This window comes from Larimichthys crocea, chromosome XXII (assembly GCF_000972845.2).
Source record: "Larimichthys crocea isolate SSNF chromosome XXII, L_crocea_2.0, whole genome shotgun sequence".
Lineage (NCBI taxonomy): Eukaryota > Metazoa > Chordata > Actinopteri > Sciaenidae > Larimichthys > Larimichthys crocea.
Genome location: NC_040032.1, coordinates 11,637,281 through 11,657,082, shown reverse-complemented (window position 1 = coordinate 11,657,082; position 19,802 = coordinate 11,637,281). Strand labels below are relative to the sequence as shown.

General features: G+C 40.4%; 1 protein-coding gene and 1 pseudogene across 2 annotated transcripts in view; one reads left to right on the top strand and one right to left on the bottom strand.

Annotated features, from left to right (window-relative positions):
* The window catches only part of LOC113744370 (sodium/calcium exchanger 3-like), a 3,740-nt pseudogene extending 1,835 nt beyond the window's left edge, over positions 1-1,905 (top strand).
* Positions 1-17,563, bottom strand: part of slc8a2a (solute carrier family 8 member 2a) — a 30,344-nt gene extending 12,781 nt beyond the window's left edge. For both annotated transcript variants that reach the window (XM_010746732.3, XM_027273227.1), the window contains exon 1: positions 17,417-17,563. The gene's annotated coding sequence lies outside the window, so the exon portion shown is untranslated. The remainder of the gene's footprint in view (positions 1-17,416) is intronic.
* Positions 17,564-19,802: the final 2,239 nt, after the last annotated feature.

Here is a 19,802-nt window from a genome sequence, read left to right as displayed (position 1 = left end):
AATAAATCCTGCAATCATCAAACACTTTAAACGACTAGTAACATCTATTATCCAACAATATATTGAACACTTATGATACATAGAAACAAACAGTTAGAATTAGGGCTGCCAGATCAATACATACATATTCCTCTGAGCTGCTTAACTCAGACTAGTTTAATAGCACCGATATTAATGAGTTGGTAGTAAATCAGCAAAGCTCAGATGTCCTTGGCAAACCCTGAATGATCACAGACCTACCTGCAGAAATTTAAATGAAAATACAGCAATAAAAATATATTTGTAACGGACAAAGATCTGTGAATACATGTTTTTCTACGTTCATAGTTTGGACACAAAACACACTCCAGATGATGCAGCACGTTCATTTTGGCCAGCTATTTTAGATTACTTTTTTGAATTTTTTTTATCTTTGATTTTATGATTAAGTCTAGACAACAAAGCATTTTAGTCCGTTTATATTCTTATATGACATGAAATGCAGGTTTTAATACCATTTATTTGTAGAAAAGAAGTGGCACAGGCAAGTTATACATACTGCAGACAAACTACACTTGGTTTACAATTATAATGTTTAGCCAGTAACAGCTAACCTTGATTCTTTAGGTAATACTTTAGTTGGTGGCATTTTGTGGGAGCAGCCAGCGGTAAACTTTTGTACAAAGCTGTTGACAGTCACTCGTGTGAGTTTAAATTAACCCCTTTTGCTCGTAGACAGCTGCAGTAATGCTACACTGTCTTCACTGGGTGTTAGTCGTGTTCAGGCTTTGTGGCTGTCTGTGAAATTTATACATGCTGTGTTATTGGTTTACCTGTGCATAGAGCTTACTTTCCTGAAAGGTGATCTTGGTTAAATCTGCATACAGGTTATGTTCAAGCCCTGCAGTCCAGTGTAGTTTCTTCCGGTCGGTGATGGGAGTGTGGTGGTGTTTACACAGACACGTCTCAGGTCCTGGTCTGGATGAACTGTGAAATTAGAACAAATTCCTGAACTGTCTTCTATTTTCTTGTAAAACCAATGCTTAATAATATAATTTAGACATTTCTACCGATGGAGCCAAGTGGATTAAATCCATGCCATTCCAAATTTAACAACTAGACAAACCATTCAAACAAATAAACCAGACTTCTTGGGGCAACCTGCACTACTCACCAGCTGGACGTGCTGTACACAGACATGCAATAGTAAATAGACACCTTCATTCAAATTCAATTAAAAGTGTTATTTACTTCTTGTGCTGTGTACTCCAGTTGGATGCTGGTACCTGGAGGCTGTTATGCATCCATCCAGTGTAACCACAGCATGCACACACACACTGAAGTCTTCAAAATAGTTGCAGAGGACGTCTGTCCTTGTTGTTGTCGTACATTCAGTGGTGATGCAGTTGAAGATGTTTCAAGAGAAACTCTGCCGACACTGTCTTACCCTTGGCCGAATGATGAGACTCTTCTGATCTATGCGGGACAAGCCCTTATACACGATGGAGGTTAAACAAACAACAACAATTAACAATATCATCTAACTCGTGTCAGAGGGAAAAGAGAAGATAGGCCCTTTTCCAGGATACCCCAACATATGGCCTAACCTTTGACCTGATCTTTCCCCTGATACATCTAAATATCTCATCACCTGTCAACGGTGCCAACCTGATGGTTTTTTGATACCCCTATCCAAATACCTCAAAGTCAGGATGGTTCAAAAGAACAGCTGCGAACCAAAATAACTATCTTAATGTAAACTATATGTATATAATAATACTAACATTAGTATGTAACTGCATCTATGTGCAGACACCTCATTGTCCTGCCCTACATCTCTCAGCAAGTTTTCACACTACCCATGATCTCTCTAAACAAGATCATATGTCATCTGTGGTTTGCAGGTCCTGGGTCTACGGAGGATGACCCCTAAAATGTCAGTGACATGGATTTTTGCCCTTTGCGCCTCCTGCTCTGATTAAAAATGAGAACAACCGTTAACACAACATGCCAAACCGTTGGTGATACGCTCACTCTCAGAACACCAGTGACTAAACAAAAAAAGCAGCTCCATCACAGCCACAGTGTCATATACTCGATCAGTGGAGGATCGGATCACCCCGGTAAGGCAAGACACTGCCGAGTACAGCATTGGAAACTGTTAAGTGTGTTCGGGAATGCTACATTTGTTTCCAAAGAGGCAGGTTTTGGTGTGTTATCTGGTGACAGTCAGCTCGCATGCAATCGAGTCAGAGTTCAGTTCGATTTAGCGCCAGGGCCTACTGCATGTCGATTTGACCCACAAATGATCAGACGCTGGCAAACGACTTCATTTTCTTCACCACGGCCTCTAAATAGACGCCCGTGCACCACAACTCATGCATCATTGTCCGGTTCCAGTTCTGACTGCAGCAGCTATGTTTAAATGCCACAAAGAGTTGCACGTTTACGTTGAAAAGTCGTTGCACTGATGGCAACAGAAGGCCAAGAACTGGTTGCCTATTTCACAGTAAGTTGTATGGCATGACCCTGTAAGAAAATACAACTTGGGCAACAAAATCTGTCCATCATGTCAGGACCTGTCAGGCGGCCCAGTCATATTACAAATATGATTGATTTGAAACTGGTGCAGTTAGATTACCAATAACCATTTACCATTACCAGCGCTTGCTGTCAAAAGAAGCATCCCTCATCCGACAGTACCCCGCTGAGGCGCAGGCGGAAATATTAAACTGTCAAAGGTGTTAACTCCCTTTTTTGTTGACATTCCATCAGTGTAAGATAACCCCAGGCAATCACTTATCGATGGTGCTGACAGATAACGGACGTGTCAGAGGCAGTAAGGGGAGATGAGCTCGCACGGCTCACTGTTCCCGTGCGCTAAGAGGACGGCAGACCTGTCAACAAACCCACGACCCCCTTTCCCCAGACATAAGAAAGACTTTGACATTCATTAGCCTCAGACACCGAACATGAACACGCGTGACCCTTTAAAGCTTTTTCTCCAGTTTGAAGCGATAGTTAGACAGTGCCAAGTGAAGCCAAATCCAAAAGAGCTGACTCGAATCACAGTCAGCGCGAGGAAACTCTCTGATCTCTTAGGCGTGGCATAATCTGGGCATTTCTCCCTATTCACTCAATCTCTCTTGTGGAGAGACGAGGAGTACTCTCTTTCATAACTGGCTGATAAATCCACCCGGCTCCTCTGCTGAGTGATGTTTACAGCGCTGCTTGTGGTGACATGAAAGGAAGAGATATCTGCTATATTAGGGTGAATGCATTAATCAATAATGCATCAGCTCTTCCAGCATGGCTTCTTGATTATCTAGCACTCATTGTTGCCCTTTGGGTGTGCCGCTGCGTTCTATAGATTAGATCTATAGATCACCTGCGAGGAAATGCATTTACAGTACAGAACAAATCTGCATTCGATGTTAAGTGCACGCTTTTACGGCTTTTAATATTGAAAGAGGATTTTAGGAAAGTCTGTTTACTGTAGTCCAGGTGTGTAACTGTAAAAATGAAGCATTGTCAGTTTTTTAAGTGATGTCTTGCAATATTTTGGTGCAATGAGTGCATATTGCTGGTTTATGTGAAAGTTTGACTGTTATGGTCAAAATAGGCTGTTGCATTCATTAGAGACAGAAAATATTATAATATTTTAATGCTGCCAACATCCTGATTTCACAGAGGATGATCCCACTATCACGAGCATCACTCTGTTTATTCTGCACCATTGTTGTCCAAATGAATGTTGACAAAGTTATTTTTGGTGAGCTCTGCCCTGCCCCCCTCTCAGCACCCACTGGTGTAAGGTGGCCCTCTGTCTGAGGTCGTGGTAACCATAGCAGGCCTTGGAAAGTGAATGCGATGCGGCGGGCCTCTGGGCTGTGTTTCTGAATCACAACTCCATAATGAGCTGGCGAGAGCTCGGGCTGCATCAAAGATGCAGCACCCCGGTATCTGTTTCAACTCACGATGCACATAGTGCAGTGTCAACTGTACCGGGGAGTGGAGGCGGTGGCCATGAGGATCACAGAGAGAGGAGAGAGACCGAAAGCTTTCTAGCAAGCTGCTGTACTCACACCCAAACATCCTGACATGAGCTCACACTGTAATCTGCCTGCCTCACTCCAGCATCCGTCTCGCTCTGCTGATGTTGGCGCTTAATCCTTCTTTGAATCCATGTGAAATGTGGATTCCTAAAACATCTAGCTGGCTGTGTTTTGTCTTGGCAGTGATTCGTAATAAAGTCAGAATCCCGTATCGCAGTATGAATTTATGACAGGAAATGATGTCAGTAGATTTGTTTTGAAAGCTGGCGAATGCTCTGTAACATCACAACTCGGCGACCAGTCATAAGACCTGTAATGGACACTAAATAAGTTATGGTAGCACACACACAAGAGTTACTCATGCAGCTTACCAGTGATGGGTGTCAAGGAGTGACAGTGAGTTAAGGTGCTTAAGTGGTAATGATTTAGATAATAAGGAAAGTAGGTAATTAATGATTTAAATTGTGTCAGGTTGCAGGAATTAGTTGTGCATTAGAACATTTACCAAATCCACTTCTCTGTCCAGATATCAAGTCTTTCTGCTGAAACTTCGATCGATTCTCAATCAAGACTTTGACTTTTCAGAAGTTTACAACTTTGTTCTGAAGTCGTATGAACATGTGATACGGCGCTGCAGGCCAATAAAACACTACCTGAGCCGTAAATTAGCGCCCATCACTCTTACCACCAGGGTCAGTGATTAGTGTCACTGATGATAACCGCAGGATCTGCCTGGCTTAACGGCTGGCTTTAGTTTTTCTGAATCATTTGATATTCTGTTAAGATTACTCTGTCGGGTCAGTTTACTTTTAACTGCTACAACAGGCCTTTGTGTCGGTGGCTATAGTTCAAGAACAAAACAACCTGCATCCTGGATAACTGTGCAGCACGGCCTCGAAAACATCCCTGAATCAGTATGTGGCTCTGTGTTACACACACTGCGTGCACACTTAAACTCAAAGAAGACCCACAGTGTGTGTAGATATTAAAGGCTCAATTCAAGGTTGATTATACACAAGTGAAGCCTAGTTATGAATATTATGTTTCTAGTTCTGACATATTTTGTAAATAGAGCCACCTAAATCTGAAACATTGCACCTTTAAATCACACTATTGTCGGAAGTGAAACAATAGTTTCATGTGATCTATCAAAAAGTGTAAAAAGGCATTACATAACGTCACGTCATCAGACAGTAGCTTATCTCACATTTAACAAACGCTGCTGTAGAAGTGCTATTTACCTATGAGAGCCATTTGTGTGAAGCTTTTTTTTTTTACTAAGAATCAATGTGAGTGTGAATTATTTTTAGATTTGCACCCCTTCAAACTCAGCGATGTGGCTGTAAAACAACATCCTGTAAAACTGAAGCTGCTGCATTGTTTCTCTTTGGTTTCTATCAGTTTGGTGAATAATTTGAGTTTAAGTAAATGTGCATGCATTTCCGTGCCGTGTGTGTAACACAGAGCCACATACTGATTCAGGGATGTTTTCGAGGCCGTGCTGCACAGTTATCCAGGATGCAGGTTGTTTTGTTCTTGAACTATAGCCACCGACACAAAGGCCCGTTGTTAGCAGTTAAAAGTAAACTGACCCGACAGAGTAATCTTAACAGAATATCAAAATGACTTCAGAGAAACTAAAGCCAGCTCGTTAAGCCATGCAGATCCTGCGGTTATCATTCAGTGACACTAATCACTGAACCCTGGTGGTAAGAGTGACTGGGCGCTAATTTACGGCTCAGGTAGTGTTTTATTGGCCTGCAGCGCCGTATCAACATGTTCATACGACTTCAGAACAAAGTTGTAAACTTCTGAAAAGTCAAAGTCTTGATTGAGAATCGATCGGAAAGTTTCAGCAGAAAGACTTGATATCTGGACAGAGAAGTGGATTTTGTAAATGTTCTAATGCACCAACTAATTCCTGCAATCTGACACAATTTAAATCATTTATTAGTGCTATTAATTACCTACTTTCCTTATTATCTAAATCATTACCACTTAAGCTAACCTTAATCTCACTGTCACTCCTTAACACCCGTCACTGGTAAGCTGCATGAGTAACTCTTGTGTGTGCTACCATAACTTATTTATTGGCCATTACAGGTCTTATGACTGGTCGCCGAGTTGTGATGTTACAGAGCATTCGCCAGCTTTCTGAAACAAATCTTACTGACATCATTTCCTGTCATAAATTCATACTGCGATACGGGATTCTGACTTTATTACGAATCACTGCCAAGACATGAACACAGCACAGCTTAGATGTTTTAGGATTCATCATTTCACATGGATTCAAAGAAGGATTAGGCGTCGACATCAGCAGAGCAGACGCATGCTGGAGTGAGGCAGGCAGATTACAGTGTGAGCTCATGTCAGGATGTTTGGGTGTGAGTACAGCAGCTTGCTAGAAAGCTTTCGGTCTCTCTCTCTCTGTGATCCTCATGGGCCCACCGCCTCCACTCCCCCTGTACAGTTGACACTGCACTATTGTGCATCGTGAGTTGAAACAGATACCGGGGTGCTGCATCTTTGATGCAGCCCGAGCTCTGCCAGCTCATTATGGAGTTGTGATTCAGAAACACAGCCCAGAGGGCCCGCCGCATCGCATTTCACTTTCCAAGGCCTGCTATGGTTACCACGACCTCAGACAGAGGGCCACCTTACACCAGTGGGTGCTGAGGAGGGGGGGCGAGGGCAGAGCTCACCAAAAATAACTTTGTCAACATTCATATTTGGACAACAGTGGTGCAGAAATAACAGAGTGATGCTCGTGACAGTGGGATACATCCTCCTGTGAAATCAGGATGTTGCCGCCATTAAAATATTCTAATATTTCTGCTCTCTAATGAATGCAACAGCCTTATTTTGACCATAACAGTCAAAACTTTCACATAAAACCAGCAATATGCACCAACATATTTGCAAGACATCACTTAAAAAACTGACCAAATGGTTCATTTTTACAGTTACACACCTGGACTACAGTAAACAGACTTTCCTAAAATCCTCTATTCAATAAAAGCCATAAAAGCGTGCACTTAACATCAAAATGCAGATTTGTTCTGTACTGTAAATGCATTTCCTCGCAGGTGATCTATAGATCTAATCTATAGAACGCAGCGGAGCCACAAAGGGCAACAATTGAGTGCTAGATAATCAAGAAGCCAGTGCTGGAAGAGCTGGATGCATTATTGATTAATGCATTCACCCTAAATATAGCAGGATATCTCTTCCTTTCATGTCACCTACAAGCAGCGCTGTAAACATCACTCAGCAGAGGAGCCGGGTGGATTTATCAGCCAGTTATGAAAGAGAGTACTTCCTCGTCTCTCCACAAGAGAGATTGAGTGAATAGGGAGATAAATGGCCAGATTACTGCCACGCCTAATGAGATCAGAGAGTTCCTCTGCGCTGACTGTGATTCGAGTCAGCTCTTTTGGATTTTGCTTCACTTGGCACTGTCTAACTATCGCTTCAAAACTGGATGAAAAAGCTTTAAAAGGTCACGCATGTTCATGTTCGGTGTCAAGTCTTTCTTATGTCTGGGGAAAGAGGGTCGTGGGTTTGTTGACAGGTCTGCCGTCCTCTTAGCGCACAGGAACAGTGAGCTGTGCGAGCTCATCTCCCCTTACTGCCTCTGACACGTCCGTTATCTGTCAGCACCATCGATAAGTGATTGCCTGGGGTTATCTTACACTGATAGGAATGTCAACAAAAAAGGGAGTTAACACCTTTGACAGTTTAATATTTCCTGCCTGCACGCTCAGCGGGGTACTGTCGGATGAGGGATGCTTCTTTTGACAAGCAGAGCGCTGGTAATGGTAAATGGTTACTGGTAATCTCACTGCACCAGTTCAAATTAATCATGCCTTTGTAATATGACTGGGCCGCTTGACAGGAAGAGTCGCTGACATGATGGACAGATTTCTGTTGCCTCAAGTTTTCTTACAGGGTCATGCCATGAGCAACTTATCTGTGAAATAGGCAACCAGTTCTTGGCCTTTTGTTGCCATCAGTGCAACGACTTTTCAACTTGAATCGTGCAACTCTTTGTGGCATTTAAACATAGCTGCTGCAGTCAGAACTGGAACCGGACAATGATGCATGAGTTGTGGTGCACGGGCGTCTATTTTAGAGGCCGTGGTGAAGAAAATGAAGTCGTTTGACCGCGTCTGATCATTTGTGGGTCAAATCGACATGCAGTAGGCCCTGGCGCTAAATCGAACTGAACTCTGCACTCGATTGCATGCGAGCTGACTGTCACCAGATAACACTACCAAAACCTGCCTCTTTGGAAACAAATGTAGCATTTCTCCGAACACACTTAACAGTTTCCAATGCTGTCACCTTGGCAGTGTCTTGCCTTACCGGGGTGATCCGATCCTCCACTGATCGAGTATATGACACTTGTGCTGTGATGGAGCTGCTTTTTTTTTTGTTTAGTCACTGGTGTTCTGAGATTGAGGCGTATCACCAACAGTTTGGCATGTTGTGTTAACGGTTGTTCTCATTTTTAATCAGAGCAGGAGGCAAAATATCTATGTCCACTGACCATTTTAGGGGTCATCCTAACCCTAACTCTACCAGTTGTAGCAAACCACAGATGACATGATGATCCTTGTTTAGAGAGATCATGGGTAGTGTTGAAAACTTGCTGAGAGATGTAGGGCAGGACAATGAGGTGTCTGCACATAGATGCATAGTTACATACTAATGTTAGTATTATTATATACATATAGTTTACATTAAGATAGTTATTTTGCTCGTCAGCTGTTCTTTTGAACCATCCTGACCTTGAGGTTATTTGGATAGGGGTATCAAAAAAAACATCAGTTTCAGGGGAAAGATCAGGTCAAAGGTTAAGGCCATATGTTGGGGTATCCTGAAAAAGGGGCCTATCTTCTTTCTTTTTCCCTCTGACACGAGTTATATGATATTGTTCATTTTGTTTGCATGTCTTGGAAGCATGACCTCCATCGTATATAAGGGCTTGTCCCGCATAGATCAGGAGAGTCTCATCATTCGGCCAAGGGGCTCTCCAAGTAACGTTTTACTTGTTACGATACTTGAACAGTGTCGGCGGAGTTTCTCTTGAAACATCTTCAACTGCATCACCACTGAATGTACGACAACAACAAGGACAGACGTCCTCTGCAACTATTTTGAAGACTTCAGTGTGTGTGTGCATGCTGTGGTTACAACTGGATGGATGCATAACAGCCTCCAGGTACCGCAGCATCCAACTGGCAGTAAACAGACATGCAAGAAGTAAATACACACCTTTAATTTGAATTTGAATGAAGGTGTCTATTTACTTATTGCATGTCTGTGTGCAGCACATCCAGCTGTGAGTAGTGCAGGTTGCCCCAAGAAGTCTGGTTTATTTGTTGATAAATGGTTTGTGTGAAATTGGACATGGGATTTAATCCACTTGGCTCCATCGGTAGAAATGTCTAAATTATTCATTATTAAGCATTGGTTTGTACAAGAAAATAAAGACAGTTCAGGAATTTGTTCTAATTTCACAGTTCATTCAGAAGCAAGGACCTGAGACGTGTCTGTATAAACACACCACACTTCCCATCATCGACCGGAAGAAACTACACTGACTGCAGGGCTTGAACATTAACCTGTATGCAGATTAACCAAGATCACCTTTCCAGGAAAGTAAGCTCTATGCACAGGTAAACCAATAACATAGCATGTATAAATTTCACAGACAGCCAATCAAAGCCTGAACACGACTAACACCCAGTGAAGACAGTGTAGCATTACACATTGCAGCTGTCTACGAGCAAAAGGGGTTAATTTAAACATCACACGAGTGACTGTCACAGCTTTGTACAAAAGTTTACCGCTGGCTGCTCCCATAAGATGCCACCAAATAAAGTATTACCTAAAGAATCAAGGTGTAAGCTGTTACTGGCTAAACATTAGATAATCGTAAACCAAGTGTAGTTTGTCTGCAGTATGTATAACTTGCCTGGTGCCACTTCTTTCCTACAAATAAATGGTAATAAAACCTGCAATGAGTGTTTGAGGTAGCACACACATAATGTTTACATAATCACCTAGATCCAGTGTTAATTTCATGAATAATAAAACTGGATTAAAATGCTTTGTTGTCTAGACTTAATCATCAATCAAAGATAAAAAAAAATCTAAAAAATCTAAAATAGCTGCCAAAATGAACGCTGCATTCATCTGGAGTCGTGTTTGTGTCCAAACTATGAACGTAACAGAAAACATAGAGTATTACAGACCTTTGTCCCTATTACAAATATATTTTTATTTGCTGTATTTTCATTTAAATTTCTGCAGGTAGGTCTGGTGATCATTCAGGGTTTGCCAAAAAGGACATCTGAGCTTTGCTGATTTACTACCAACTCATTAATATCGGTGCTATTAAACTAGTCTGGGTTAAGACAGCTCAGAGGGATATTGTATTGTATTGATTCTGGCAGCCCTTAATTCTAACTGTTTGTTTCTATGTATCATAAGTGTTCAATATTGTTGGATAACTAAGATGTTACTTGTCGTTTAATAAGTGTTTGATGATTGCAGGATTTATTTCATATTGCAAGATGATTCAATAAAGTATAAAACATCCATTATGACACAATAACGTCTGTTCAAGTTACACACAAATCAAGGCAGTTAGACTGCCCCTCTGTTTAACTGTCTCTCTATTTGCAGTTAAAGTAAAGAGAGGAAAGAGATACATCCCTTTAATAAGTAACACACGGATTTGGCTCAATGCTACAGGCCTGTCAATGAACCCAGTGAATCAGAGAGTAAGACAATACACCAGGCCACACAGACAGACAGACAGACAGACATACAGACAGACTGGGCCTCACTGCTAATGTGGCATTGAATGGATCTCGTGGAGCTTTTATTGCTTTCATGCAAGATTTCCCACGTTTTGGGTCAGTGGATCTTCTGGTCATTTGAGAAATAAGTATTAAAAACACAAAAAAATAAAACTAAATTAGATTTTCACTTTAAAATACAAAAATTACAACTCAAATACAAGATATCGTTTAACAAAAAAATACAAAAATTACAACTCAAATACAAGATATCGTTTAACAAAAAAATGAAATATTCTCATATTCTGAGACGGAGACAGCAGCACCAAATGTGCCAACAGATATTATACTTCAGTTTTTCTCATCTAAGTCTGTCAAATTGGAGGAAACTCTTATTTAATTAACAGATTAAAAATAAAAAATATGAAATATTTGATGATTTTTATGTGTGTGTAAACCATCATCTGCGGAAAATAAGTATATGCAAACCTGAGTTTGGCTTGTTAAAGAGTTATCTAGTTAAGTTGTTTTCATTACACAAATTTTTCCACACGGCAAAACCTCTGCAAATGTTTAAACAAAGTTATAAAAACATGTCACACACACAAACACACACACACACACACCCACACACACACACACACACACACACCCACAAACACACACACACCACAGACACACGTTAGTCGAATGGAAGAAGTGAGTCAGTCAGGAGGTGTGCACATCAGATTGTTGTTTTTTTTGCATCCTGTTCCCTTCACATGTTGTTTTTACTGTGGCTTTCATAAAAATAATCGCTCCATCCTGATTGTTTAGTCAAAATTCCACATTGAGTTGTATAGTGTGTTTCACGCAGCAGTTTGTTAAATATATTAAACAAATAATGGCGATGAAATAAATCCTGCAATAAATAAATAAAGTAACAAATGTACATGTTTAAAAAATTAAATACATAAATGAGTTAGAATAGTTCAATGAAGGAATAAATATGTTACATTTTCTCCTCTTATACCGCTTTTTATACACATTTCACACTAAGTGTACGATTACTCATTCGTATGTGTACATGTATATTTATAAATGTTTGATTACTATGATTCATTTAGTTAATTTAGAGTGGATGTTTGTTGTTTTTATGTTTTATGTCTTATAACTTAAATTTCACTATAACGTGTACAAATGTTGTCTACAGCTGGATAGAGAAAAATGTACATGTTGTTGATGAAAACTAATAAAAAATATTATTTATTATTCTTTTTATTAATTTTAGGGATTTTCTTTTTCATAATTAAGTCCCTGGCTCTGTTATTTTTTATCTGCTATAATCAAATAAAGGGAGCGTAATTATCTCACGGTGGCCTGTTTGCAGTTTTACAACAGCGCATGCCGTGCCAAGGACGTTCTCTTCTCGGATTTGGCTTCTGGCAGCCGTGGCATCCGGTGTGCTCGGCTTCACCTCTCAGTGATTTACACCGTGTCCTGATAAACAGATAGGTCTTTTTTTTTTACTTAAAGCTCTCAAAAAGTGACCCATATACAAAGGTAAACTTCAGCGGTCATCGCTCTCATAGTGCTTTACCATATCTTAAGTAACTCTAGTCTTTAAATTAACTCCACTGGCTCGATCAGTACCAGCGTGGGACTAATTAGTTTTTGAGAACCCCGTGTACCAGAGGGGGGAAAGCTAACCCAAGTGGTGCACAGTCTATTCCCTTTGTATCCACTGGGTCAAAATTACCATCAATCTGGACAGCGGCAGTGCAAGCTCGACTGAGCAGAAGGTTTAGTTTACAGCACGGCTGGCACGCTGCCCCGCTGTTCAATTCCTCGGTTCCTCAAGTATGGTGATCTACTTTCAGTTAGCACAGTTCAGCTCCATTTCTCTGACCTCATTATGTGCGGTGGTGAAATTTCAAGCGTCTGCCACGATGATATTCGCAGGAATCACTACGAAGTCGAACAATCACTGCAAATGTGGTATTATACTTCATTTTGTCCATATTCTAAATCCCCTTATATCCTAGACACTGGATCTTTAATGCAATGTGAAGTCAATACTGCGATAAAACAGTCGGCGTGATACACAAAAGGTATTATAGGTAAAGCTTTTAGTCGCTCGCTGCATCACTCGATGTAATGTTACAGGCAGAATGGTGACTATGAGTGATGTTAGAAGCATCAGAACGTGCAGCGTCAGCTATGTAACATTAAACTGAAGGTCCAGGACCTTTAAGTACAGGAGAGGAGAAAACAATGAAGACGGTAACAAGCTCTCAACTCTCATCACCTCATTTAAGAGAAGAGAAGATTAGCCGGCTCATCGTAAAAAATGGTGACTGTAGATGCTCTCCATAAGTTTTCTGGAAGAAGAAGGCTTCCACGAGCTGACGGCGTTTGTTGAGCTGGAGTACAAACTACCATCACACAGAATCTCCCAACTCCACTTAACATTAGTATGTTTTAATGGAAGTAATCAAATATGGAGATTAATTAAAATGCACACGAGATGTATATTGTCATACCACCAACTATTTTTTAATTAAACCTTAATTTAATGAGGCAAATTATCAAAAACAAATTCTTTTTTTTACAATTGTAGCCTGGCAAAAAGCCTCTGAGCGTCAGTGATACTGCTACTCTAATGGTGATTTGAAAATAAGTGTTACACAGTGAGCTTTCAGAAGACGCCCCTTGAGACCTCATGGGAAGTTGAGGCGTTCAGTGTCTCTCCTCTCTAATCAGTTTGACTCAGAGGTGAACAATCCATTTAACATCTCTAAGCCATTCTCGTCTCTCCTTTCTCCCCCTCCAATCGCTCGGCCTCTTCTAAGAACGTTACACGTTTCCTTTTTCTGTAATTTGTCCGCCCCGTCCCTGAGGCACGCTTACTGTAAAGGAAGAGGCACGTGGACAGTGAGAGGCCACATGGGGCCAGAGGTGAGGCCGACAGAAAGGGGTTGGTAGACAAACCACTGACAGCCAGCAGACAGCAGCTCCTGAGGTTTCCATTACCTGGCTGAGACACCCTGCCTAGCCTCTGTCACCTTAGAAGGAACAGCATTCTCAACTTCAGTATGAACCCAGACAGAGATACTAGTTATGCAATATTCAGGATACTGTTAGAAACATCAATAAAAGACAGAATATACAGACACACTGCTGGCTGTGAAGAGTGATATGACAATAGTGACATGTTGGACAAACAACGCTGCTACCACTATACATCACTAATCTTTGAAATGTTTTCTTTCTACGATGTGACTCATTGAGGAGAGAATCTCTACTTATTACCCAGTCTAAGTTAACATATCGCTCATAACATTCATTAACTGGATGACACGCAACCTAAAGAATAACAACGGCAAAGGAAAAGTCAACAAACCACTAACCGATATTTCCATTTGACACTTTTTTTGTGGTGCCGTTTATTCATCATATTGGCCCGCGTTGGATTCAGGGTGATAATCTAGTTTGGATCAACGAAATGTGCAGAGGCAGCCAGCAGGCCTGGACAACACAATAGACTAGGGAGGCACTGAAAACAAAACAGACCCCACAGGCACTAATTCTCCTCTCCCAATCACTCATGCACACACACTCACAGAGAGGTTGGTAAATACTATCCATTACAGCATGTACACTGCTGTAACTTCAAGCTACACTTATATAATGACTGCAGGCAAGCAGGAATGCAACAAAAGTGTGACTGACAGCTTGGACACGGAGCTACATAATTGCTCTGATCCGAATATATTTTGGCCTTCGTTTCGGTATTTATAGTCGCATTATAAATCAATGACAAGATGAGGTCCAGTAATCTGATTCACCGAAAGAGGTTGAAGGGAGGAAAGTCTGATCAACTCTATAGCTGTACTGACCGATCATAGGGGGAAATGTGAGAGAAACGTGAGGTGTAGTATGGCCCTTTGTCCTGAGGCACCTGCGATGGCGCGCATCTCGGTACCCACATACAATGCTGCAGCATTGGTTTACCTGAGCCGTCGCATACGTGGGGGGGGAGGTTGCATTTCAGGATAAGTGTCAGTGAGCTTTAGTGGTGAACTGCTTGGATTTAGCTTCTGGACCGCAACACATATTGTCTTCCTTGCGCATGGGAGAAGTTTGCCCTCAGCGAAACTTTGCCAGGAAGCTTTACTACTCGATGGAAAAGCCACATGCATCTTCTTTGTGCTAAGATGCCACCACAGTAGAGTGATAATATCCAGACATTTGAATTCTACTTTATTAGTTATTAAAAAGGATATAATTAATTTTCTGAAACAATAATAAAGAATTTTCAACCCAAAAATCATTTTTTATTCCTTTAAGGCTCATTGTAACTGATGACACCATGAAAATCTCATACTATTGCAACCGTGCACCAAAAACAATATGATCTGAAGTATTGTAAATAAGGCTGCAACTAAAGAAATGTGGAAATATCTGCAGGTTATTTTCTTGTTTAAGAATTTGCATCACAATTTAGGACTCATATATGGACATTAAATTTAGAATGATAAAAAGAAAAGAGGAAATAGTCGCATTTATAGTAACACTGCATAGAAATTGGCCCCTAGATTCAGAGTGTGGTCCCACTGTGGTAAATATGGACAGCTGTACACGTGTATTTGTTATGGTTGCATTACTTATGATCAAAAACTACCAAGCTTACAACCTTTGCTACCAGGCAAGGTCAACAACACAAGACAAAGCAGCCAGCTGATGTTAGGCACTAGTCCAACAGCAGTCAGCCCGGCCCGGCCCGGCGAGCTCTCACCATCCACTTAAAAGTCTGTCCCAGATTTTCGGCGGCTTCTTGCTTACTCAGTCTCTCATTTTCTCTTTTTAGCATCCTCCATCAACGTCCTTTTTTTTTTTTTTGTCATAGAGGCTGCTGTGCCAAGGTACATTGCCCATCAGCAGACCTTAATATCTCCTCTCCCAGTGGTCGCAGCTAACTAACTGAGCGAACATAACCTAACAGCAGCTGTACTTCGCAGCAGTTTACTTCACTGTCCGTCAAGATACTCAGAGAGAGTTGAAGCGCAGCAGCTGGAGGAAATCATTCAAATTTTCTCCATAAAATATGATCCAGCTTTTTATAAAAATCTGTGAAATAGTAGCACAAAGATACATAGTGCAGGAACACCATTCAACATTTACCTGATCACATGTGAATGTAGAATTAAAATGATTTTAAATCTGTTATTTTATGATTAAAAAAAGTTGCTTTAAGAAGTTGGAGCCAGCTAATGCTGCTTTAGCCATGTTTCATCATATCGAAATATAATGATGAGAAACATCAGACAACAGTTCATGCTCCATCGGCATGCATGAGTGAAAAATGCAAACATCATATTAGTGATCACAGTGTCTTTTTGGACGCATATCTGGAAAGTGATATTAGCGTTATCGTGTGTGTAATCAAATATAATGGACTGGCACTGGGGGAGTATGTGCAGTCAACGCCTCCTGTCTCACACATCACCAACTCTTAACACGCCCGTGGGCAGCCGCTGCTGCCGCGGACACAAGAGATGGACGAGCGGGGACACACTGCATGTGGTGCAGCCACTCTGCTAAATGAATGATGCTTTTGATGTCAGTTAAATGTCAGCTCTGAAGTTCAGCCTTTCTCATCAGAAAATGTCAAGCAGAGTGATCTTTAAGAATAAAATCAATGGGACTTCCTGAGTGTCTCACAAATATGAACACACACTCCTAAAGATATACGTCACTTAAAAGAGGCAAATCAGTTTAAATCTCTTTAACATTGACACACGCTGTGCAAGGCAGTCGACTAAATGTAACACGATGTGCCGGAGCCAATGCAGCTTCCAGTGATCCACATTCTAGTTGTGAATGAAAAAACTGTAAATATAAAGCAGCACATGTGCAACTTTATATTAAAAACACAGACAGATATCAACTATATGCACCCGCATACAAACTCCAAGCACAAGTGGCTCCACAGTCTGGAATCAAACCTGATCAAAGCCACAAAAATGCCATTCTGTGACGCAGACAGCCTGAACATGTACATAAGATATCATATCAGAGCGGGTTGGCACCCTGTAGACTCAGGTCATCTTTATAGTCTACGCTGAGCCTCTGCATGTTTATTTCACTGTAGGAGCACCATAGCTGGACTGTATATAGCTTCATATATGTGAATTTATCTGCATATAATAGTTTATTCTCAACAATATTGAACTGTTAAATATTAGACACTCCAAATTGATATTTCACTTACTTTACTGACCTTATACCTTAATAATATGCATGTCCTAACTATCTGTAGACTGGATACATTAGGACAATAGTCTATTTTTAAATGTAGAGTCCTAATATATAAAAATATATATAAATAAACTGACTCCCTCAAAGACTTTAAATGATCCCTCTCTGCGTAAAAGTGAATTTAAGTCTTTAGTTAGGTCGCCAATTGGATACACAGGTTCAATCAAAACTACAGCTGATTCTCGAGGGCGTAGCCTTCACATCAGACCCCCTAAAATGCCCCTATGTCCGGCACACCTGTGCGCCCCCCTGTCCATTCCTGTCCCTTACCTTTTGGTTTATGGCACAGCTCCACCGCAGGCTGGCATCGCCTCTGAAGGTCTGCAGACAGTGTCCCGGTGAAACTATCCCGTGTGGACACACAGCTGAACTCACGGGAGTGAACTTTCCCGTTAAACTCACAAAGTGCGGTGATGCTGCGGGCTCAGCCCACGCGCAGAGTGACGTGCTGCGTTCACGGGTCACAGTGAAATTGTAAAAAAAAAAAAAATGATTTCAGTGTTTATGCTCAGAAATTACCCAAACTGATAAAATATATGTTCAGTGGCTGTTTTAGTATTTTGTAAAGATGCAAATAGAAGTGAATGGAATTTTTTTATTTATTGCATGTTTGAACATCTCATCCGAGTTGTTTTTGAGAGTCCTTGAACGCAACACAAGCAGAGAAAAGTGCGCAACTGCAAAGCTGATAGATTTCTATGTGAAGTGGACCACTTGTCTGTTAGACCTGCCTCTGTCTGGCTGTTCTTAAAATACTGCTGCCACATTTTCACTGTTAAACACTTTTACTTCTTATAGGCCTAATATTTGGATAATTAAAAATGTTTTATCAACTTATTTTAGTGTGTGTTTGAGTTGAAGTGAATGAGTGAATTGTAGGGTTAACCTTTTCCATCCGTCCACACGTGTTTGTAAATGTGAGTTGACAAAGTCAACTTGACTGAGTGACAAATAGCATGTGGTCATTGTGTCTTTTATTATTTATGAGTTTTTCACAGTGTACAGACACAGCAGCGGTGACACGGACACACAGAAGCAGGACCAATATCCAAGAGCTAAGAGGTTTACTCAAATGTTACACAAGAAATAAATGGCTGGCAGTGTGTGTGTGTTGTTTTTATTTTGAGTAAATGCATGACTTTACAGATGAAAGCTGTTTGGCTGCGATCTTCTCAGGGTTAGATCCTCTGAGTCCAAGTAAAGAGCATGGTTCAGTTGTCATTTTCGACTGTTAATTGACTGAAAAAACTTCAAATATAGAGAACCAGAATGCTGTTTGCCTGGGACCTGATCAGAATGTGTGGCAGGGCCTTGCTTGCATCTGTTACAGGTAGGGCTAACCCCAGAAATTAGACATATGTAACCATACTGTATATCATTACAAGTGACAATTCTTCCATATTAAACATAGCTGTATTGTGAAGCCTCCTTTTAACTCTGGTTTGGTTTCAAGGATTAAATCAAGAGCGACATAAAATGAGCAAAGTGACTTTATATATAAAGTTTTAACTTGTAAGTAATAAAAGAAATAGTTTCCTGGTGGAGCAAATTCATTCCTAATTTGATGAAATGACATAAAAATGTCTCCGTATAACGGCTTAATGTTCAAAACTCCCTTTCTGAATCAGTGATCAGATGTATTGTCTATGAGGGATTCTTGGAACAGACATTTGGCTACAAATGGGGCATAAATGGACATCCAGCGTTTCCTAAACTGACCCCAAATTTCCAAAGAGTGTAAAACCACAGAACAAATGGCTTTTTAAAAAGTTAATGAATCAGTTGGTAATGCTTTGTAGAGCATTTTAAGCCATTAGTACAAATGTTTGGAGTTTCTGTTGATCCTTTCTATTTGGTAATAATACACTTTTGAATGTTGGTAATCCATTAATAGAAGATACAGACAATCCTTACAGGTATCTTATATTTAATATCTTATAAGACACTTTCTAATAAGCCTCCAACCATACACTTTATGAAGGTTAATAAGTCACTGTTAAAGGGTTTTAATCATGTCTGCAGTTTCTCTCCATCCCAGAAGATGTTACCTGCTTTATACGACTATAAATCCCCAGGAAATTATTTTTTAAGCATTAATAAAGCCATTAATTACAACTTACGGCCTCATTATAAAGGGCGCCTTGAAGTGACGTTTACTGTTAACACACTGAATGACAGCTGATGTTATTGTTATTGTCCAAATATTTCTGAAATGTTAAAATAGTGAATAGAAAGTATAAAATGTATTTCTTGGACTGATTTTAGGAAACAAATTTGGTCTGACTAAGTAAAAATGATACTTAATTCAAAACCATAACAGAAACAATCAAATAATAGGTAAGGTTGATAGAATCCTGCAGAAATCATATTATATTTTTTGGTACCAAGGTTTAAGGAGAATGGTCGATAAAACAGTACACACTTCCTGTATCCTTAGTTGTAAATATCATGTGGATGGATGAAGGCAGATTGTTGTTCCAGAGATGCTTCATAAAGTTATTCAAGTTTTAGTTACAAATTATCTTTGGTGTCATAGGACAGACCAATTCAACGCCGGCAGACAAAAGAAATATTTGTGTTGAGTTTGTTGCTGATAAGACAGAGACAGGTCTTGAACTAAAGTTCATTTTCTCCTGATTAGTTTGTCTGAAAAACT